Source organism: Muscardinus avellanarius, assembly GCF_963383645.1.
Source record: "Muscardinus avellanarius genome assembly, chromosome: 11".
NCBI lineage: Eukaryota > Metazoa > Chordata > Mammalia > Rodentia > Gliridae > Muscardinus > Muscardinus avellanarius.
Window position 1 is genome coordinate 69,859,407 of NC_137797.1, and position 7,153 is coordinate 69,866,559.

The window sequence follows — 7,153 nt, forward strand, 5'->3', positions numbered from 1 at the left end:
AGAGGTGTTTTCTTTTGGGGAGAAAAATGGGTCCCAGCTAGTGTCCTGGGAGTAGAGAATACAGGGTGCAGAAAAGCAGGGGAATGCCGTCTGTCCTGTGGCGTGACAGGGAAAACAGTCGTGAAGCACCAACCTAGATTGGGACTGGCCGTGCTTGCTCAGCTCCTCCCTTGTCTAACTCTGTCTTCCCAAGGTTGGATTACAACTAAACCATTTTCTTCTCCACTGGTGAGATGGGTTGGTCATTCAAAGGGACACTGCCAGCGCCTGGATGCGCAGGTTGATGTTCCTAGAAGTGGTATTTAGGGGATACCTGCAGTGTACACAGAGCAGAGCTCACTGCCTGTGACCTCCGCTCTTGTTCCCCTACCTCAGGACTCCAGGAAGCAGCGGGGTCCTGGGCCACTCACCTCTACGACTGCTTTTATTGTTCATTTGGGGTAACCTTTGGGCCTGAAGGGAGTTGCTATAAATTTTATTTTGAAACAATCTTTCTGACTTTAGGCAGAGCTTTGGGTTCTTTTGCTTTGGAAAGACAGGCTAGTGGGCAGAAATTATTGAACTGTATGGTTTTGTTTGCTTTAAGTGAAAGACTAACACTTTCTCGGGCTGCTGAATCATCTGGGGCCTTTGGCCCAGCACTGACCGTGGCATCTTATCCAGGCAAAGTCCAGGGAAAGAACTGGGTCAAATGAACTGAGGAGCATGCTGGAGTTTGGAATGAGAAGCCCTGATTTTTTTTATGTTCTCAGAAATCCAGGTACCTTCCCAGGCCCAGATTTCCTTTCCTGCCTCACAGGCTACATTCTGCCACTGTGGTTCTGATGGACTGTCCCCCCGCGTGTGGCAACGCCTAATGAGGGCTGGAGGGAGCGCTGGGGAGGGGAGAACAAGGGAGAAGCACTTGACGTAGTTGTGTGAAATAAACAGTATTTTTTTTTCTTTTGTACTGGTCAGTCTGTTTCTTTTTTGTTTTGTTTTGTTTTGTTTAGGTACTGGGTATCGATCCCAGGATTCGAGCTAGACCCCCAGCCCTTTTTTTTATTTTAAAACAGGATCTTGCTAAATTGCTGAGGCTGGCTGCAAACCTATGATCTTCCTGTTTCAGCCTTCCAAATACTGGATTTCAAGCATGCACCTGGTCGGTTTATTTCTTGATAGGCTTGGTCACCTCTCAAGGTGAAATTATGAGGGAGTTGGTGTCAAGGCCAGGTAAGCAGCAGGAAGCTGCCTTTGCTGTCAGCTTGCAGCCTGGAAAAATCCTACTACAAGAGGGTCAGCCAGGGTGGTGGTGCACGCTTGTAATTCCAGCATTTGGGAGGCTGAGACAGGAGGATGGACGTTCGCAGACAGCCTCAGCTACTTAGTGAGACCCTTTGCAACACAGGGAGACCCTGTTTCAAAATAAATATGAATGAATGAAAATAGAGTTAGGGAGTTTAGGAGGGAGGTAAAAACACCACCTGGGCTATCAGAGACCGCTGCTTTATTCGGACCCAACCCGACACCCTCCGGGGAGTCAGCCGGTCATGGGGGAAGGGACTGATGGGCCACGTGTCTGGAGAGTTGCGGAGTCCTGATTGGCCGGCTGAGTGGATCGGAGGCACGATGTTTTATAGGCATGCCTATTCTCTCAGGACATCTGTAGTCTCGCCACCTCTGGAGCCTTTCTTGCAGTGTTCGGAGTCTCGAGGCACCTGGAGTCCCACCATCTCTCCGCTCCCGGGGTTCCGCCTCCTGGGCTCCTGGGCTCCGCCTCCTGTTCCACTGCAAGATCCTGTGGGGGAGGGGAGGGACCCAACTTATCAAATATATATAAAAAATATAGGGCTGCTGGATGTGGTGGCGCACGCTTGTCATCCCCGCACTTGGGAGGCAGAGACAGGAGGATCACGCTGGTTCGGAGCCAGCCTCGCTGGCTTAAGAGACCCTGTTTCCAAATTATAAAATAGGTCTGAGAGTGTAGCCTGGCGGTAGAAGGGTTTCCAGGAACCCCAGTAGCACCAAAAAAAAAAAAAAAAAAAAAAAAAAAAAAAATATATATATATATATATATATATATATATATATATATGGCTGAGTGTGTAGCTTGGAGGTAGAATGCCCCCTGGGTTCCATCCCCAGTACTGCAAAAAATATATAGAGAGAGGGGGGGGGAGGGGGGAGTGTGTCAGTGCCCTGGATCTCCACTTGGGACCCTCTCTATGGGACCCAAGGTCTGCCCTTGCTCAGATATGTGCTATTTATTTATTTATTTATTTATTTATTGTAGTACTGGGGGTGGAACCCAGAGGCTTTTCTACCTCCGGGCTATATTCTCAGACCTATTTTATATTTTATATTTTATTTAGAAACAGGGTCTCACTGAGTTGCTGAGAGCCTCACTCAGTAGCTGAGGCTGGCTTCAAACCTGTGCGATCCTCTTGTCTCAGCCTCCCAAGCACTGGGATTATAAGCGTGCACCACCACGCCCAGCAGGTATGTGCTCTTTATTCTTCTAGATTACCTTCCTGGTATTTCACAGAATTCTCTGTGAAATCCACCTCCTATGAGTTCCAAGGACACCTCTACTGTTGGTGTGTTCATTTGTAAGCCCAAGAGGCAGCTATCTTAATCTGTTTGGATTGCTATAACAAAGTACCTTAGCCTATAAAAACCAGAAATTTACTGTTCATTTTATGGAGACTAGGAAGTCAAAGACCCAGAACTTGGCAGATCTAGTGTCTGATGAGGGTCCTCTTCCCAATAGATGGAAGTCTTTACACTGTAACCTCACATGGGGGAAAGGCCTCCTTCTTAAAGGAATTGAAGCCAGGCCTGGTGGCACACTCTTGTAATCCAAGCATTTGGGAGGCTGAGACCAGAGAATCACAGTTCGTGGACAAGCCTCAGCTACTTAGTGAGGCCCTTGACAACTTAGTGAGACCTTGTTTAAAAATAAAGAATAAACTGGGCGTGGTGGCTCACGCTTTTAATCCCCACACTTGGGAGGCTGAGACAGAAGGATGGCACAGGTTCGAAGCCAGCCACAGCTACTGAGTGAGGCTCTCAGCAACTTAGTGAGACCCTGTTTCCAAATAAAGTATAACAATAGGTCTGGGAGTATAGCCCGGAGGTAGAAAGCCTCTGGGTTCCATCCCCAGTACCACACAAAAAAGAAAATAAAAAATAGGGCAGGGGGTGTAGCTTGGAGGTTGAATGCCCCTGGGTTCCATCCCCACACCTGCAAAATAATAATAATAATAATAATAATAATAATAATAATAATAAATAAAGGGACTTGATACTCCATCAGCCCTCATGAGTTTATCATCTACCAAAAGACTCACTTTTCTCTTTTTTTCTTTTTTCTTTTTTGTGGTACTGGGGATTATGAACTCAGGGATTATATATACCCCTATATCCCCCGAGCTATAGCCCCAGCCCTTTTTTTTTTTTGGTAGTACTAGGGGTGGAACCCAAGGGCTTTTCTACCTCCAGGCTATACTCCCAGAGCTATTTTATACTTTATTTGGAAACAGGGTCTCACTAAATTACTGAGGCTGGCTTTGAACCTATGCAATCCTCCTGTCTCAGCCTCCCAAGTGCTGGGATTACAAGTGTGCGCCACCGTGCCTGTCCTTTTTTTTTTTTTTTTTCCTTTTTTGCAGGCCTGGGGATAGAACCCAGGGGCATTAGACCTCTGAGCTACACCCCTGCCCTATTTTTTTATTCTTTGTTTTGAAACAGGGTCTCACTAAAATGCAAAGGGCCTCACTAAGTAGCTGAGGCTGTCCGGGAACTGCGATCCTCTGGTCTCAGCCTCCCGAATGCTGGGACTACAAGGGTGTGCCACCATACCCAGTTTTTTTCTTTTTTTAAAGGCTCTTGTTAGGTTGCTGAGGGTCTGGCTAAGTTGCTGAGATTGTCCTTGAACCTGTGATCCTCCTGTCTCAGCTCCCAAGTACCTAGATTATAGGCATGCACTGCTATGCCTGGCTATAGTATATAGTTCTTTGTAAACTGAGATGAGCTGGGCATGGTGAAACATGCTTGGGAAATTGAGACAGGAGGATCACAGGTTCACAGCCAGCCAGGTTCACGTCTAGCCTCAGCTATTTAGTGAGGCCCTCCACAACTTAGTGAAACCCTGTCTCGAAATAAAAGATAAAACAGAGCTGGAGGTGTAGCTTAGAGGTGGAATGCCCCTGGGCTTCATCCTCAGTACTACACACACACACACACACACACACACACACACGTAAAAGGGATGGATTGTTCAGTGGGTCTTTATTTGCATCATTTCCCAGGTCTGCCACCTGAGCTTACAGTGGGGAGAGTGCATCTGTCATGAGGGTCTGTTTCTTGGCTTATCTCAGGCCTCCTGTCTTGCAAAGGTCATCTCCCCCAAGCTGGTCTTGGTGAGATCTGAGCTGCATAAATCTAAACTGGTAAGAGCAAGGCCCTTTCAATTCCATCTAACCAGCAAAACTGCACCATATACCATGAGGGTTCTAGGCCATCTTTCATCACCCCCACATACCCAGAGAGATAATAGATATCTAATACTCTGACAAATGGCCTGGGAATCAAAGGTGTTTTATAGTACTCAGAAGTATTAGAGCAGTCGGGTATGGTGGTGCAAGCCTGTAATCCCAGCATTCGGGAGGCTGAGACAGGAGGATTGCGGTTCACCGCCAGCCCCGGCTACTTAGGCCCTTTGCAACTCTGTGAGACCCTGTTTCAAAATAAAGAATAAAATATAGGGCTGGGGGGTATAGCTCAGAGGTAGAATGCCCCTGGGTTCTATCCCCAGTATTGCAAAAAAAAAAAAAAAAAAAAAAAAGTATTAAGATATCACATGGAATCAGCACTTACCCCAGCCTAGATCTCACAACCTGATATTTGCTGTGCAGATTGGGCTTTTTCTTGGTACAGGCCAGGGGCCAACGGCAGATTCTTGATAATTGTCAGATGGATAACTGAATATACTTCTATTCCCCCCTTCAAGGAAATAACTAGAGCTGAGACCCTGACTTCAGGTTATTGGGAGAGAGCGGGAACAGGGGATTCTGCTTAGCCATGCAGGGTTTGGACTGTGAAATGTGGAAGCCAATGAATTCTGACCAAATATAGAGCCAGCAGCTCCCACCAGGAGAGGGCCCGGTTCACACCAGTTAAGAGAGGTTCCTGGTAGTCGGCCCAGGAAAGCTTTAGAAGGGGGAGGGAGGGGGCTTGTGAAAAAACTGTGATTTTATTCCCAGACCTGGGAAGTTTATTGTACTGTGGAAGAACTGACATTTGTTATGGTCTGGAGAAGATATAGGCTGGTTACTACAGTGGAGACAACAGAGAGGAGATTGCTTAGAACTGTGTGGCTGTGAATTTCTGATTTTATTCCTCCTCCTCCTCCTCCTCCTCCTCCTTTTGGTACAGGGGATGGAACCCAGGGGCATTATACCTCCAAGTTACACCTCCAGCCGTTTTAATTGTTTTGTTTTGAAACAGGATCTCACTATGTTGTTAGAGTCTTGCTAAGTTGCTGAGGCTGTCCTCGAGCCTGCTTAGAATGTGATCCTCCCATCTCAGCCTCCCAAAGACTGTGATCCCAGCGTGTGCCACCACATCAGCTTATTTCCTTTCAATCAAAGGGTGCTCAGAGAAGCTAGACTGGGCTCACAGGTTCCTTGGGTGAACTACAAGAAGATGGGAAAAGTTAAAGCTATATTGTCAGTTCTCAAAAATGCCTGCTAGATTATGGTTTCTTTCTGTTCCTGGAAGAAAATGCCCAGGGATTGGCCTAGGAACCTGACAATACTGACTGGCTTGAATAATTGAGTGAGAAGGTATATTTTTATTGCTATAACCAAAATGCCTGACAACAACTTGGAGAAGCAGAGGTGTGTTCTTGGCACAGTTTCAGAAGTTCAGTCCATGGTTGGCTGGCTCCAAGGTGAAACATCATGGCAGCAGGGCATAGTGGAAGAAAGTTGCTCAGGGCAGCTGGAGGCAACTGGGGGTGGGGAAGGAACCGGGGACAGATGGAGTCCCCAAGGCCACACCTCCAATGACCTGCATCCTCCAGTCACACCCTACCTTCCTAGTTTTCACCCAGCAAGCCCATTCAAATGATTAAGCCATCAATAGATTTATCCCAGGGTGAGTCCTGAATTTGAACATTTCTGTATTGTCAACACATTCGCTTTTCAGGGGCACATTCTACACCCAAACCCTAACAGAAAGAAATCCTGAGTGATGGAAGGGTGCTGACACAGCTAGTCTGAGTCCTCAAATCTGAGAACATTGGTTTTCTCCTCCTCCTCCTCCTCCTCCTCCTCCTCCTCCTCCTCCTCCTCCTCCTCCTCCTCCTTCTCCTCCTCCTCCTCCTTCTCCTCCTCCTCTTCCTTCTTTGTGGTACTGGGCATGCAACCCAGGACATTCTACCTCTGAGCTACACCCTCAGCCTTGTTTTTTTTTTTATTCTTTATTTTGGAACAGGGTCTCACTGAGTTGCAAAGGGCCTCACTAAGTTGAGGCTGTCCATGAACCGTGATCTCCTCTCTCAGCCTCCCAAACGCTGGGAGTATACATGTGCGCCACCATGCCCGGAGCTGATTTGTCTTAAGAGATAGCCAGATGTGGTAGTTCTCACCAGTAATCCCAGTATAAGGAATGCAGGTTCAAAGCCAGCCTCAGCAATTTAGCTAGGCTCTTGGTAACTTAGAAGCGCTCTGTTTCCAAATAAAAATAAAATAGGGCTAGGTTATATCTCAGAAGTAGAATGCCCCTGGGTTGAATTTCCAGTTAAAAAAAAAGAGAGACAGAAAGAAAGAATTTGATCTATTGATAAGTGTTGCTGGATTTCTGGGATGTTGCTGCCCCTGGGATCCCTGTTTCCAATCCTGGTACTGCTCCAATTTCAATATTAGTAACAGTGGGGAAGAGGGAAGAAAGGAAAAGTAATTTCTCCAGTCAGAGAATTCTAAAGGGCAAGTAGCCTGTGTCTTTCCTGAGAGGGAGCTAGAGCCAAGGCCCTGTGTCTCAGGGCTGACCTGAGTCCCAGCTAGAGCCAAGGCCCTGTGTCTCAGGGCTGACCTGAGTCCCAGCTAGAGCCAAGGCCCTGTGTCTCAGGGCTGACCTGAGTCCCAGCTGGGATGGGCCAAGGCTTGGAGTT